Source organism: Orcinus orca, chromosome 15 (genome assembly GCF_937001465.1).
Source record: "Orcinus orca chromosome 15, mOrcOrc1.1, whole genome shotgun sequence".
NCBI lineage: Eukaryota > Metazoa > Chordata > Mammalia > Artiodactyla > Delphinidae > Orcinus > Orcinus orca.
In genome coordinates, this window is record NC_064573.1 from 70,828,783 (window position 1) to 70,846,078 (window position 17,296).

Consider the following 17,296-nt stretch of genomic DNA (forward strand, 5'->3'; position numbering starts at 1 on the left):
TATTGTGGGTTTTGTTTTTTACAAATGGAAAGTTTGTGGCAACCCTGAATTTAGCAAGTGTATTGGTGCTATTTTCCCGATAGCATTCGTTTCCTTTGTGTCTCTGTCACATTTTGGTAATTCTCACAATATTTCAAACCCTCCACCTGCAAAAAGATTGACTCCTCAATGAAGGCTTGCATGACAGCATTTTTTAGCAATAAAGTATTTTGAAATTAAGATATGTCCATTTTTTTAGACATAATGCTATTGCACACTTAATGGACTGCAGTATAGTATAAACATAACTTTTATAAGCACTGGGAAACTGAAACATTTGTGTGACTTGCTTTATTTTGCTATTCACGCTTTTTTTGTGATGATCTGGAACTGAAGCCGCCATATGTTTGAGGTATGCGGTATTATTAAGAATCTTCCAAGGCACACTGGTTCTCCATCCAGGAGATGCCAGGCCTTGAGGGGCTCCCTCCCCCACATGCAGGTCATTGGGAGAGTGGGGTCCTGGCAGGACCCCAATAGGGGCACCTGTCAGCCAGGATCTCCAGGGCTGGGCAGGCAATGGGCTCTTTGGGACCAAGGTTTGTTCCACAAAGTTCCTGACTGCATCCACCCAGGATGCATCTCAGATCTATATTTATTGAGCACCTACTATGTGCCAGGTTACTGTGCTGGGGATACTGAAGTGAGCAAGACAGACAAAATGCCTCACTTTGTGGGGCTTAGGGAATAGACAACAAAATAAATAAGCAGATGATATAGTAGGATGGAAGCTTCTGGAGAAAAATAAAGTAGGCAAAGCAGAGAGGGAGGGCCCAGATGGGTGGGCTTTGTATTTTGAAGTGGGGTAGCTGAGAGAGGCCCCACTGAAGAGATGTCATTTGAGCAAAGGCAAAGGAGTAGGCTGTAGGGATTTCTGGAGGAAGAGCATTCCAGGCAAAGGGAACAGCAAGTGCAAAGACCCTGAGGTGGGAGTGCGCCCACAGAGTGTGATGACAAGCTGAGAAGCCAGTGGGGCTGGAGTGGCACAAACAAGGAGCACAATGGTGGGCCAAAGTCCTGTAAGGCCTTGAAGTCCACTTTAGGATTTGCATCCTGCCCCAGAGGGGCCCCCACTATTCAGTTTTCCTTTCAGAAGGACTGAGGACAGCTCAGAGTGTGCCCTCTCCCTGCAGCTGTGGATCCAGAGTCCCCTCTTTTCCATTTGTCAGTGTCAGGGGCCTTTGACCATAAGCCACAGGTTCTGACTTTGGCTAACTTAGCAAGAGGGAATAGACTGGAAGGATAATGGGCATTCCCAGAGTCCAAGGGAGGCTGGAAGACTCAGAAATGGGATGAAAACCAAGGCAGTTCTGGAAGGCCAGAAAGAGACTCTTGGGAATAGTCATCTGACAAAGACTTTAGAGCACCACCACTCAGGTGACAGGAGCTCCACCTATTTAAGGCCCTGCTCCAGACAGGGAGCATCTGATTGGTCTGGCCTGGGTCACACAGCCTGCTCCTTCTGTGGGAGGACCTCAGCACCTCACTATCTCCAGTGCAGGTGCCCAGAATATGAGAAACAGTTGTCTATTGGCAAAAGAAAAAAAAAAAAAAGGTAATACACGAAGTGAACAGCAGTCAGAATTCTGACCTCAGGGCTCAAGAGATTGATCCAGTGGTTCTATCCTTGACTGTGCCCCTAGGATAATTGTGGTACTTTAGAAAAGTAGGATGCCCAGGCCCCACTATGGGGAGCCATTTCTCAAAACCCATGTTTTTCCTTCTGCCAAGCACTAGGCATGGATAGGTGACCTGTGATGGTCCCTCCTTGAAAACCTGGAGCTTTTCTTCCAAAAAGAAGGACTTGATGAAGCTTGCTTTAATAGCAACAGGAAGATGGGCATCGGTGGGACCTGGATTTGCTCAGGTTTCTGAACCAGGAGCTTGGCTCTCTCCGCTGAAGTTAGACCGCTCCCCACTTGGGGCGCCATCACCTAAGATCAGCTTGGAAAGATCCCAAAGCCCTCCTCAGGGTCTGAGAATTCCACCATCTGACTCACAGCTACCCAGGCTTTGCCTCATACCTGTGCTGGTGACCACTGGTGCAGCTGCGGGAACCAGCGAGAAATGCCTGTTTCTCCTGCAGTGTCTCTTTAGCGCCCTCTACTGAGAAAACTCAGCATCGTGCTCAGTATAAAAGATGATCTTAATGCAGTCTTGATTATTATGGAGGAGCCTCCCTTGGACTCCGGGAATGCCCGTTTTTCTTCTTAAGTTAGCCAAAGTCAGCTTCTGTGGCTTATGGCCAAAGACCCCTGAATACTTCCATTCACTATGGAAGAAAGAATTTGGAGTTGAAAAGCAATACACTGATTACTGGCACAACGGCATGACCCTATTGTGAAGTCATTGACCTAGAGTTTTCTCTTACCTGCAGTTGAAAACACCTTGCTGATAAAATTATTCTATGTAATGTGTTCATCTGTTTACATGAACATTTGTAAAAAAAAAAAGTGACCTGCTTTTTCACTTGAAAATGAACATCTAGGGCTTCCCTGGTGGTGCAGTGGTTGAGAGTCCGCCTGCCGATGCAGGGGACACAGGTTCGTGCCCCGGTCTGGGAGGATTCCACATGCCGCGGAGCGGCTGGGCCCGTGAGCCATGGCCGCTGAGCCTGCGCGTCCGGAGCCTGTGCTCCGCAATGGGAGAGGCCACAACAGTGAGAGGCCCGCGTACCACACACACACAAAAAAAGAACATCTCTCTATGTCAATAAATATAGATCTAGATCATCCCAGGCACATGGAAGAGCAGGTGCAAAGCCCCTGGGGCGGGAATGAGCATGCCTAGACAAAGAAGAGAATGGATGTGGTGGAGACTGTAACACAGTGAGTACTTAAGGCTCCTCCAGTCCATAACTCCCTAAAAAAACCCAGGAGAGTCTTGATTTCCTTCTTACCTTCTCATTCCACATTCTATCCATCAGCAAGCCTTTTTAATTTACTGTGGTAACAGTCACATAACATTCACCATTCTAACCATTTTAAAGTGGACAATTCAGTGGTATTTAGTACATTCACAATGTGATGAAGCCATCACCACTCTCTAGTTCCAGAACACTTCTTCATCTCAAAAGGAAGCCCTGTACCCATTAAGCAGTCACTCCACATTTCCCCCTTCCCCCAACTTTTGGCAACCACTAATCTGCTTTTTGTACCTATCAGTTTGCCTGTTCTGGAGATTTTATGTAAGTTAAATGATCAGTAGGTAGGTAGCCTTGTGTCCAGCTTCTTTGACACACCATATTTTTGAGATTCATCTATGTTGTAGCATGTATCAGTACTTCATTCCTTTTTACGGCTTAAGAATTTCCATTTTATGGACATACCACATTTTGTTTCTTCATTCATTAGTGGACGGACATTTGGATTGTTTCCACTTTTTGGCTGTTGTGAATAATGTTGCTATGGATAGTGCTGTATACTTCGGTGTACTAGATTTTATGTGGACAAATATTTTTATTTAGCTTGGAGTGTAATTGCTGGGTGCTATAGACTGAGTGTTGATGTTCCCCTCAAATTTATATGTTGACATCTAATCCCCAGTGTGACAGTATTTGGAGGTAGGACCTTTTGGAGGTGATTAGGTCAGGGGGATGGAACCCTCATGAATGAGATTAGTGCCCTTATAAGATACCCCAGAGAGCTCTTTGGCCCCTTCCACCACGTGAAGACACAGCAAGAAGATAGCCATCTATGAATCAGGAAGTGGGCTCTCACCAGACACTGAATTTGTCAGTGCCTCGATCTTGGACTCTCTGGTCTTCAGAACTGTGAGAAATAAATTTCTGTTGTTTATAAGCCACCTAGTCTACGGTATTTTGTTATAACAGTCCAAACTGACTAAGACATGGGTCACATGGTCATTCTATGCTTAACGTTTTGAGGAACCTCCATATTCTTTTCCATAGTGACTGTACCATTTTGTATTCCTACCAGCAATGTACAAGGATTTCAATTTTTTCACATCCTTGCTAAAACCTATTTTCCTTTTTAAAAATTATAGTCATCCTAGTGGGTGTGAAGTGGTATCTGATTGTGATTTTGATTTGCATTTCCCTAATGACTAATGATGTTGAACATCTTTTCATATGCTTGTAAGCCATTTGTATAACTTCTTTGGAGAAGTTTTATTCTAGTCTTTTGCTCACTTTAAATTGAATTGTCTTTTTGTTGGTGAGTTGTATGAATTCTTTATGTATTCTGGATACTAGACTCTTATTACATATATGGCTTGCAAATATTTTCTTCCATTCTGTGGGTTATCTTTTCTCTTTCTTGATAGCAGCCTATTGAGATAGTGCAAAAAACGTTTTAAATTTTTATAAAGTCCAATTTATGTATTTTTTCTTTTGTTGCTTGTGATTAAAAAAATTTTTTTTTTTGTCTGCTCCACAGGGCATGTGGAATCTTAGTTCCCCAACCAGGGATTGAACCTGTGCCCCCTGCATTGGCAGCATGGAGTCTTAACCACTGGACCACCAGGGAAGTCCCTGTTGCTTGTGATTTTGATGCCATATCTAAGAAACCATATCCAAAACCAAGGTTATGCCTATTTGCCCCTATGTTTTCTTCTAAGAGTTTTATAGGTACAGCTCTTATATTTAAGTCTCCAATCCATTTTGAGTTAAGTTTTATATATGGTGTGAGGTAAGGGTCCAACTTCATTTGCATGTGGATATCCAGTTGTCCCAGTACCCTTTTTTCAAGAAACTATTGTTTCTAAAAATAAAGCTACCATATGATCCAGCAATCCCACTCCTGGACATATATCCAGAGAAAACCATAGTTCAAAAAGATACATGCACCCCAGTGTTCACTGCAGCACTATTTACAATAGCCAGGACATGGAAATAACCTAAATGTCCATCAAGAGAGGAATGGATAAAGAAGATGTGGTACATATATACAATGGAATATTACTCAGCCATAAAAACAAATGAAATAATGCCATTTGCAGCAACATGGATGGACCTAGAGATTGTCATACTGAGTGAAGTAAGTCAGACAAAGAAGACAAATATCGTATGATATCACTTATATGTGGAATTTTAAAAAATGGTATTTACAAAACAGAACTTATTTACAAAATAAGTTCTTATTTGCAAAACAGAAGTAGAGTTACAAATGTAGAAAACAATCTTATGGTTAGCAAGGGGGGAGTGTGGGGCGAGGGATAACTTGGGAGATTGGGCTTGACGTATACACCCTACCATATATAAAATAGATAAGTAATAAGGACCTACTGTATAGCACAGGGAACTGTACTCAATACTATGTAATGACCTATATGGGAAAAGAATCTAAAAAAGAGTGGATATATGTATATGTATAACAGATTCACTGTGCTGTACAGCAGAAAGTAACACAACATTGTAAATCAACTATACTCCAATTAAAAAAAAAAGAAACTATTGTTTCTCCATTGAATGTCTTGGCAGCCTCTTGAAAACCAATTGATCATAGATGTATGGTCTCCTTTCTGGGCCCCCAATTTTATTCAGTTGATCTATATAACTATCCTTATTCCAGCACCTCAGTTTTGATAACTGTAAGGAAGTGTGAATCTACCAATTTTGTTCTTTTTAAAGATTGTTTTGACTATTTGAGGACTCTTGATATTCCATATGAATTTTTGGATCAGTTTTTTCATTTCTGCAAAAATGGTGTTGGGAATTTCCCTAAGGATTGTACTAATCTGTAGACAGTTTGGGGGAGTATTGCCAAAGTTTATAAAGTGGTTTCACAGTCATCACTTGGTCCTCATATTGTCCTTACGAGGTAAAGGTTACAATCAGTGTTTCCCATTCTACACACAAGGAAACTGAGATCAATGAGATGGAATAACAAAGCCCAAGGTCTGGCTGTTAGGAGGTGACAGATCCAGGGCATGGAAAGCAGAAGGAATAATACATGCAGGGTTCAGAGGTGACAGCCAGTATGATACATTTGGGGAATTACATGTTGGTCAGTAAATTGAATACTGGGGTGTTGAAAGTGGGGTGGCTGAGAAAGCTCTGGGGTCCACTCAGGGAGGCAGCACCATATACTGGTTAAGACCACAGTCTCTGGTCAGACGTACACAAGACTGAATTTCAACTCAGCTACTTGCCAGCTGTGTGACCTTGATCATGTCCCTTAACCTTCCTGAACTTCAGTTTCCTCATTTATAAGATGGGGGCCAATAATGATCAATATAAGCTTGTGAGAATGAAATGGATGCCAAGTGCTATATTCCTGGCATACAGAAAATGCTCAAGAAATAATAGTCTCTAGGGACTTCCCTGGTGGCGCAGTGGTTAAGAATCCACCTGCCAAGGCAGGGGACATGGGTTCGAGCCCTGGTCTAGGAAGATCCCACATGCCACGGAGCAACTAAGCCCATGCGCCACAACTACTGAGCCTGTGCTCTAGAGCCCAAGAGCCACAACAACTGAGCCCTCGTGCCACAACTACTGAGCCTGTGCTCTAGAGCCCATGAGCCACAACTACTGAGCCCTCGTGCTACAACTACTGAGGCTGCGCTCTAGAGCCCACGAGCCACAACTACTGAGCCCGCATGCCACAACTACTGAAGCTCGCATGCCTAGAGCCTGTGCTCCACAACAAGAGAAGCCACTGCAATGAGAAGCCCACACACCACAATGAAGAGTAGCCCCAGCTCGCCGCAACTAGAGAAAGCCCACACTCAGCAACAAAGACTCAACACAGCCAAAAATAAACAAATAAATTTATAAAAAAACCTGTTTCCAGTCTCCAAACTTCAAAATCTGATTGGCTTAGTCTAGCCAATGAACTGACTCTATCCTGGGTCAGGTGGCCCTATCTGCTCCAGTCAGCTGTAGCCAGAGGGCTGAAGTTATTTGGTGTGAACATTGTTACTGAAGCAGAACGAAGAGTATGTGGCTCAAGAGTGTGCCTATGAGTGAGGCCTAGAGAAGGTGGGAGAGAAAAGTGTTCCAGATGGTCTCTGAGGGCTCCAGGATGTCCTGGTTCCTGTGCCACAGGCATTGCCTTCTGAACATCATTCCTTATCCTCTAGGCCTCACTTTTCTCATCTATAAAATGGGAGAGGTGTTAATTCTACTTGTCTATCTATCTCCCAGTGCACCTGTGAAGATAAGAATCAAATGACATCGTGTTTATGGAGACTCTTGGTGTACATGCCATGTAAGTACATATGACTGTTAATTTACTGAAGTGATAAAATTATGTTATTGAGCTGCTAAAGCAGATCTTAGTCAAGGCTCTTGGGACAGGAAAGACACTTACTCTGAGTCACTTAAATTGATGGAAAGATATGGGGGGTGGATTTGACAGAAGAAAAGGACAAGCCAAATAGCATCTCTGGCTGTGTGAAGTTTAATGATTTTCTCTTGCTGTGTGTGGCTCCATTCTCTTTGCCGATGGGTCTTTCTCCCTTTACTAATGCATGGGAAGGAGACTTACTTTGAATTGTGTGCTCTTTCCAGCAGTACGTTTGCAGTTTTTTTTGCCGCACCACACGGCATGTGGGATCTTAGTTCCCCAACCAGGGATTGAACCCGTGCCTGTGCCCCCTGCATTGAGAGCACAGAGTCTTAATCACTGGACCACCAGGGAAGTCCCTCCAGCAGTGTGCTTTTCAAAAAATTGTTATGAACATATGTTACCTTTTCACAAAATAGAAAATAATAATGATAATAATAAATATGATGGGGTAGGGTCTCAGCAGGAATTGCAAGTACCGGCCTGTTTTGTGAATCTTGCCTCCTCGTGAATCAGCTACTTCTCCAGGACACCTTAGTTTCTTCTTTTGGAGTGTGGCATTAGAAACCAAGATCTGGGCACGAGGTATCTTCTGCTTGGCCTCATTCTGCCTCCTTCTCTTCACACTCCCTTCGAGGTCTTGGGTTTCCAGTTTCCTGGAGGAATGCACAAATGAGAGATAAATTTGAGTTAGAAACAAAGACAGAGGGCTTCCCTGGTGGTGCAGTGGTTAAGAATCTGCCTGCCAATGCAGGAGACACGGGTTCGAGCCCTCGTCCGGGAAGATCCCACATGCTGCGGAGCAACTAAGCCCGTGCGCCACAACTACAGAGCCTGCGCTCTAGAGCCCACAAGTCACAACTACTGAAGCCTGCATGACACAGCTACTGAAGCCCGAGCACCTAGAGCCCGTGATCCACAACAGGAGGAGCCACCGCACCGAGGTGGCTGCAACAAAGAGTAGCCCCTGCACTCCGCAACTAGAGAAAGCCTGTGCACGGCAACAAAGACCCAATGCAGCCAAAAATAAATAAATAAATTTTAAAAAATTATAAAAGAAACGAAGACAGAGCAGAAGCAAGGTCCAGGATACAGGAACCCGAGCTCTGGCTGCTTCTCAAGCAAACTGTTCTTTCAGGTCGGCTTTTGCTTCCTAGACTCCAGAAGTGTGGATCCTGAACCAGAGGAAAATGAGCTGGGTGATGGCCTGACATGTCCAAAAGAGCCTGGGCAGGTGATGAGGGGACCCTAATGACAAGGCTGCTCCTCACTGTGCCCTCGGCAGAAGCAGGGCCACCGGTAGCAAAGGCCAGAGCCTACATCTCAGCACAGTCTTGCCTTTGGTGTCACCGGGCTCCCTACTTGCAACAAGGGGGCTCTGCCTTGGAGTACCTCCAGGCTCTGACTTAAGGCAGGGGCAATCGTGCCTGCAAAAACAGGGTTATTCTTAGTGCCAGGTCCTGTGGTCGCTATGGAGGTGTTTTGCTGAGGGGGGCCCCAGGTGTTCAGGCCACGCTTCCCCCATTGCAGCTTGTGGTTCTCAGGGACCCACTCACTTCTGCTGTAATGCTGAGTGCTGCAAAGGGGCAGCTCATATCTGGGGCAGATCTGCAAAAAAACCCAACAAACAAACAAACAAAAAACAAAAGAAGAACCATCACATAAACAATAATCTGCTCACCAGGGAACCACGTCACTGACACTTGGATGCACCTCCTTCATGGCTCATTTTTAGGTGAGCCCCCCGCCCATTATCCCATAGGTAATAGGGAGTCCTTAAGAACTCCTGGGCTGGAAGAGTTCTCTCAACAACTTAATTTTGAAGCTCAAAAGACAATTTGGGGAAGCTACGTGGGCCTTAAAAGATCCAGTTACAACACAGGAGCACCTCAATACATAAGGCAAATGCTAACAGCCATAAAAGGGGAAATCAACAGTAACACAATCATAGTAGGGGACTTTTAACATCCCACTTTCACCAATGGACAGATCATCCAAAATGAAAATACATAAGGAAATACAAGCTTTAAATGATACATTAAACAAGATGGAGTTACTTGACATTTACAGGACATTTCATCCAAAAACAACAGAATACACTTTCTTCTCAAGTGCTCATGGAATATTCTCCAGGATAGATCATATCTTGGGTCACAAATCAAATTTAAGAAAATTGAAATCATATCAAGTATCTTTTCCAACCACAACACTATGAGACTAGATATCAATTACAGGAAAAAATCTGTTAAAAATACAAACACATGGAGGCTAAATAATACACTACTTAATAACCAAGAGATCATTGAAGAAATCAAAGAGGATATCAAAAAATACCTAGAAACAAATGACAATGAAAACACGATGACCCAAAACCTACGGGATGCAGCAAAAGCAGTTCTAAGAGGGAAGTTTGTAGCAATACAATCCTACCTCAAGAAACAAAAACATCTCAAATAAACAACCTAACCTTACACCTAAAGCAATTAGAGAAAGAAGAACAAAAAAACCCCAAAGTTAGCAGATGGAAAAAAATCATAAAGATCAGATCAGAAATAAATGAAAAAGAAATGAAGGAAACAATAGCAAAGATCAATAAAACTAAAAGCTGGTTCTTTGAGAAGATAAACAAAATTGATAAACCATTAGCCAGACTCATCAAGAAAAAAAGGGAGAAGACTCAAATCAATAGAATTAGAAATGAAAAAGGAGAAGTAACAACTGACACTGCAGAAATACAAAGGATCATGAGAGATTACTACAAGCAACTCTATGCCAATAAAATGGACAACCTGGAAGAAATGGACAAATTCTTAGAAAAGCACAACCTTCTGAGACTGAACCAGGATGAAATAGAAAATATAAACAGACCAATCACAAGCACTGAAATTGAGACTGTGATTTAAAATCTTCCAACAAACAAAAGCCCAGGACCAGATGGCTTCACAGGTGAATTCTATCAAACATTTAGAGATGAGCTAACACTTATCCTTCTCAAAGCCCTGTTAGGACTAGCAGGGCCTGAGTTAGGAGTAGTGTCAGGGCCTTAATTAGGGACAGTGTCAGGCCTTAGTTAGGGACAGTGTCAGGGCCTTAGTTAGGACTAGCATCAGAGCCTTTGTTAGGTATAATATCAGGGCCTGAGTTAGGAGTAGTGTCAGGGCTTTAGTTAGGGTCAGTGTCATGGCCAGAGTTAGGTGTACTGTCAGGGCCTTAGATAGGGACAGTATCAGGTCCTGAGTTAGTAGTAGTGTCAAGGCGTTACTTACAGACAGTGTCAGGGCTTTAGTTAGGAGTAGCATCAGAGCCTTTGTTAGTTATCGTGCTAGGGGCTGAGTTAGGAGTAGTGTCAGGGCCTTAGTTAGGGACAGTGTCAGGGCCTTAGTTAGGACTAGCATCAGAGCCTTTGTTAGGTACTGTGTCAGGGCCTATGTTAGGAGCAGTGTCAGGTCCTTAGTTAGGGACAGTGTCAGGGCCTGAGATAGGATTAGTGCCATGGCCTGAGTTAGGAGTAGTGTCAGGCCTTAGTTAGGATTAGCATCAGAGCCTTTGTTAGGAACAATCTTGTCTTGTCCTGATCTTAGAGGAATTGGTTTCAGTTTTTCACCATTGAGAATGATGTTGGCTGTGGGTTTGTCATATATGGCCTTTATTATGTCGAGGTAAGTTCACTCTGTGCCTACTTTCTGGAGGGTTTTTTATCATAAATGGGTGTTGAATTTTGTCGAAAGCTTTTTCTGCATCTCAATAGATAATCAATATTACCTCAATAGAGATAGTCATATGGTTTTTCTCCTTCAATTTGTTAATATGGTTTATCACATTGATTGATTTGCGTATATCGAAGAATCCTTGCATTCCTGAGATAAACCCCACTTGATCATGGTGTATGATCCTTTTAATGTGCTGTTGGATTTTGTGTGCTAGTATTTTGTTGAGGATTTTTGTATCTATGATCATCAGTGATATTGTCCTGTAGTTTTCTTTCTTTGTGACATCTTTGTCTGGTTTTGGTATCAGGGTGGTGGTGGCCTCGTAGAATGAGTTTGGGAGTGTCCCTCCCTCTACTATATTTTGGAACATAGAGAATAGACTTGAGGACATGGGGCAGGGGAAGGGTAAGCTGGGATGAAGTGAGAGAGTGGCATATACACTACCAAATGTAAAATAGATAGCTAGTGGGAAGCAGCCACATAGCACAGGGAGATCAGTTCGGTGCTTTGTGACCACCTAGAGGGGTGGGATAGGGAGGGTGGGAGGGAGGGAGACGCAAGAGGGAGGGGATATGGGGATATATGTATAGCTGATTCACTTTGTTATAAAGCAGAAACTAACACACCATTGTAAAGCAATTATACTCCAATAAAGATGTTTAAAAAAAAAAGGATCCAGTTAATGTGATTTTTGGAGGCTTAAAGGGGTGACCCTGTGAAATCAGGAAAACAAATGGTAAGGAAATAAAACTCAAATTGAGTATTTATTCCTAGGAAGATGGCCTTACACTTGCACATATGGGTGGTGGTGTACCAAAGTGGTTTTACTGTCATTCAGAAGAGGAATCCCACAGTGATATCGAGGAAGCCACAACTATCCACCTACAGGATTAATTTGTTTAAATGTCGTAATGCCACATGAATGCCTTGCTGTGGTTTGTCACAAACTCCTGATTCAAAAAGGTCTGTTTTTCTTTCCACATAGATGGAAAACAATCTGAAAAAGACATATGTGTATGTATAACTGAATCACTTTGCTGTACACCTGAAACTAACCCAACACTGTAAATGAACTATGATTTTTTTTAAAGGTAAAAAATAAATATACATAAAAAATGCTAATAACCTATAATGAAAACCTATAGTTTTCTGTTATCCTGATTTCTTGTGAAACCGGTCAGAAATTTGTATATTCCTTCAATATGTTAGGGTTTACTCCTCTTCTTAACTTGATTATCAAATAATCCAAGAGCCTAATCATTGATTCTGTTTGAAATTTATCTCTTCCTCTTCATAAATTATTGCTTTGGGTATGATACAAAAAATTTTTGTTATATTTCTCATTGTTTGGTGCATTTATAAATATATGTGCCACATTACTGACTGTATTCCACTCGGACTGGGTGACCAACAGAATTGTTGTACACACTTGAATTTCCTAACTGAACACCATAGCTTGTTCATTAAGGGAAATGGTTCCTGATCTTGCATATTTGGGGCCTGAAAATTGCAGGGGAATATGTATTGGATAGGAAAATTTTTTTTTATCCGGCTGTGCTACGTGGCTTGCAAAATCTTAGTTCCCAGACGAGGGATTGAACCTGTGCCCTCAGCAGTGAAAGCGTGGAGTCCTAACCACTGGAGCACCAGGGAATTCCTGGAAATTTTTAATTTTGGTTGTTAAGGATGCAAAAAACCACCACACATCCACTGTCTCCATCATTTCATAAAAGAAAAACCGGGACTTCCCTGGTGGCGCAGTGGTTAAGAATCCGCCTGCCAATGCAGGGCACATGGGTTCGAGCCCTGGTCTGGGAAGATCCCACATGCCGCAGAGCAACTAAGCCCGTGTGCCACAACTACTAAGCCTGAGCTCTAGAGCCCGCGAGCCACAACTACTGAGCCCGCGTGCCACAACTACTGAAGCCCGCACGCCTAGAGCCCGTGCTCCACAACAAGAGAAGCCACTGTCATGAGAAGCCCGCGCACCGCAACGAAGAGTAGCCCCCCACTCTCCGCAACTATAGAAAGTCCGTGGGCAGCAACGAAGACCCAACGCAGGCAAAAATAATAAATAAATTAAAAAATGAAAAGAAAAACCATCTTAACACCTAAAGGATAGGAAGGACCTAATTTCAGCCCTAAAAAAAAAAAAAAAAAAAAAAGGCCTTTCCCGGGCAGGGACAGCTGGTGTTTGTACACTGACAATTTCACTGCAGAAACCTTCTGCCCCTGGCTTATGGATTTGAATCTTGTCTCTGATACTTCCTAGCTGTGTGACTTTGAGTAAGCAACTTTGCCTCTCTGTGCCTCACTGTCTCCTTCTCCGGGTCATTGTGAGGATTAAATGATTTAACCTATGTAAATTAAAGCCCTTGCTACAGAGGCTGGTGTAGATTGACCGTCGCCGAAACTCACGAGTGACAACAGCGCCACCTAGTGGCTCTTCATCCCAGGTACAGACAAGCTGCTTCGGAGGAGGCATCCACACGGGCAGTGAGTGGGAACCATGTGTAATGGCCAAGGCTGAGGGAGAAATAAGCAGAAAAGCCACAAATATTCATGGAATTATAAATAAAGTTGGATTCTCACTTTATGCCATATACAAAAGTTAATTCAAAACTGATCAAATATCTAAACGTAAGAGCTAATCCTATAAAACTCGAAGAAGAACACAGGGCAAAAATCTACATGACGGTGGGTTTGGCAATGATTTCTTGGATGTGACACCAAAAGCACAGGCAACAAAATAAAAATAGATAAATGACTACATCAAAATTAAAAACTTATGTGCATCAAAGGACACAATCAACAGAGTGAAAAAGGTAACCCAGGGGATGGGAGACAATATTTGCAAATCATTCATAAGGGGTTAATACTCAGGATATATAAGGAACTCTTACAATCCAATAACAAAAAACTAATGTCACCATTCAAAAACGGGCAAAGGAGTTGAATAAACATTTGTTCAAAAGTGTATACAAATGGTCAGCAAGCATGTGAAAAGATGCTCAACATTACTAATCATTAGTGAAATGCAAATCAAAACTACAAGGAGGTGCCACCTCACATCCATCAGAATGGCTACTATCAAGGAAACAAAAGACAAGTGTTGGTGAGGATGTGGAGAAATTGGAAACTTTGTGCACTGTTGGTGGGAATGTAAAATGCTGCAGCCACTATGGAAAACAGTGTGGTGGTTACTAAAAAATTTTAAATAGAATTACCACATGACCCAGCAACTTCACTTCTGGGTATATACCCAAATGAATTGAAAGCAAGATCTCAAAGAGATATTTGTACACCCATGTTCATAGCAGCATCAATTACTAGAGCTAATCCACGGAAGCAATCTCCATCGTCAGACGCATGAATAAAGAAAATGTTATATATATATATATATATATATATATATATATATATATATATGTCATATACACACACACAATGCAATAATATTCCATTGGACACAATGAAATACCAGTCCTGGGTCATTCTAAGGAAATTGTTCCATCCAAGTATCAAATGGTTTTCTAAATTTATAACCCATCACAGGCTCAAAGTCATGCCTCATTTTAATTGGCCTCCTATTTGGCCCATGACTTTCTTGCATAGACTTATTTTACTAGAACTTGTAATTGGCTTCCTTAGTTGTTACTGACATAACAAGCATATGTGTTCTCCTTATTTCCAAGATTTTCAGTCACAGCTTCTTTTTTTAAATTTTTTTTTTATTGAAGTATAGATGATTTACAATGTTGTGTTAATTTCTTCTGTGCAGCAGAGTGATTCAATTATACATATATACATTCTTTTTTATAGTCTTTTCCATTATGGTTTATCACAGGATACTGAATATAGTTCCTTATGATATACAATAGGATCTTGTTGTTTATCCATTCTACATGTAATATTTTGCAACTACTAACCCCAAACTCCATCCATCCTTCCCTCACCCCCCTTCCCCTTGGCAACCACAAGTTTGTTCTCTGTGAGTCTGTTTCTGTTTCATAGATAGGTTCATTTGTGCTGCATTTTAGATTACACATATAAGTGATATAATATGGTATTTGTCCTTCACTTTCTTACTTCACTTAGTATGATAATTCTAGTTGCATCCATGTTGTTGTAAATGGCATTATTTCATTCTTTTTTTATGGCTGAGTAGTAGTATTCCATTGTATATATGTGCCACAACTTCTTTATCCATTCATCTGCCAATGGACATTTAGGTTGTTTCCATGTCTTGGCTATTGTGAATAGTGCTGCTATGAACACAGGGGTGCATTTATTTTTTTGAATTATAGTTTTGTCCAGATATATGCCCAGGAGTGGGACTGCTGGATCATATGGTAATTCTATTTTTAGTTTTCTGAGGAACCTCCATACTGTTTTCCATAGTGGCTGCACCAACTTATTAATACATTCCAACCAACAGTGTAGGTGGGTTCCTTTTTCTCTACACCCTCTTCAGCATTTGTTATTTGTAGATTTTTTAATGATGGCCATTCTGACTGGTACGAGGTGGTACCTCTTTGTATTGTAGTTTTGATTTGCATTTCTCTAATAATTAGTGATGTTAAGCATCTTTTCTTTTTTTTTTAAACACCTTTATTAGAGTATAATTGCTTTACAATGGTGTGCTAGTTTCTGCTTTATAACAAAGTGAGCATCTTTTCATGTGCCTATTGGCCATCTGTATGTCTTCTTTGGAGAAATGTCTATTTAGGTCTTTTGCCCATTTTTCAATTGGGTTGTTTGTTTTTTTTGTTGTTGTTGAGTTGTATGAGTTGTTTGTATATTTTGGAAATAAAGCTCTTGCAAATATTTTCTCCCATTCCATAGGTTGTCTTTTCATTTTGTTTATGGTTCTCAGTCATAACTTTTTTTTAGTCATAAGTTCTTTTTTTTTTTCGGTACGCGGGCCTCTCACTGCTGCGGGTCTCTCACAGGCTCTGGACACGCAGGCTCAGCGGCCATGGCTCACGGGCCCAGCCACTCCGCGGCATGTGGGATCTTCCCAGTCCGGGGCACAAACCCGCGTCCCCTGCATCGGCAGGCGGACTCTCAACCACTGCGCCACCAGGGAAGCCCTAATAAAATTTTTAAATGGCAAAGCCAAAGAATGACAGAACCTGGAGGCAATTAACAAAAAGACTGATACAACAAATATCATTTACAAAAACAACCTCCAATAGTTAGCTGAAATATCACTGCAAATCCACTTGTAGGAATCTGTGCCAGGGAGACAACTAGGGATGAGCCCAGGTTTGAGGCCAAAGACAGCCACAGTAGCTACAACTGAGTTAGTTATATTGGCCACAGCAGGGATTTAGTTCAAGTATCAAGTGCTAAGGACATAAGTTTCTGGAGTTCCAAGTGAACATCATTTGGTAAAGTCACTCGGCAGGTTAATCCGCGGATGGCTGATGGGTGGGATCAGGTGGGCCCAAGGGCAGGCAGAGCCACTCCCCCTCCCACCTTCCCATCCCACTGACACTCGTAGCATCTCTTAATTCACCAGGTGCAGCTTAGAGTTGGCTGCATTTGGGCCAGGATGGAGGTGGCGCCGGAAGAGGCTGGGCAGCAGGGTTGAAAACGAAATTGAGGTGGGCCTGCACCAGGCACCTGCCCTGCTCGGGGTGAGGCGCATCCCACAAAGCGGCCAGGCTAGTTCTCCCTCCAATCCCACCCCTGCTTGGTGACTGCTTTGGGGGCACAGGGTTGTGTCCTGGGAAGGGCTAACCCTTTTAGAAAGGAGCTTTGCACCTCTAACCCTGCAGAAATCGGCGCTCAGACACTGTGGGGCTGGAGGAGAGGGACCCGAGGGCACAAAACTGTGGGTGCATCACGCACAGATCTTCCTAATTGCAGAAGAGGAAGGAGGGTAGGTGAGCTGTGTGGGCTGAGGACCAAGACTGGAGATAGGTGGGTGGAGTAGCAGTTCAGAGGTGTGTGTGTGTGTATGTGTGTGTGTGTGTGTGTGTGTGTGTGTGTGTGTTAGAGAAAGTCTAGGGGACACCGTGTGTGTGTGTGTGTGTGTGTGTGTGTGTGTGTGTGTTAGAGAAAGTCTAGGGGACACCCAGGCTCCTCACTGTGCTATGGGGATGCCTAGTAGGTAAGAAGAACCCAGTACACACCTGACTTGTACTAGCAAGCACTTTGACCATAGTGTCTCGTGAATCTGTGTGTGGAAAAGAATCAAAATCAACAATTTTCTTAAATTCCCATGAGTATCTTCCCAGGTCCCCAGTCTTTTACTACAGGACACTTCTCTGACAATTTAGGGGCAGTCCCTCT

General features: G+C 42.6%; 1 long non-coding RNA gene across 1 annotated transcript; it reads right to left on the bottom strand.

Annotated features, from left to right (window-relative positions):
• Window positions 1-7,761: 7,761 nt before the first annotated feature.
• Window positions 7,762-17,175, bottom strand: LOC125961269 (uncharacterized). Its single transcript, XR_007471721.1, has 3 exons — window positions 17,137-17,175; window positions 13,415-13,522; window positions 7,762-7,942 (listed from the first exon to the last, which is right to left on the bottom strand). It is a non-coding gene; the product is annotated as an uncharacterized LOC125961269 (long non-coding RNA).
• Window positions 17,176-17,296: the final 121 nt, after the last annotated feature.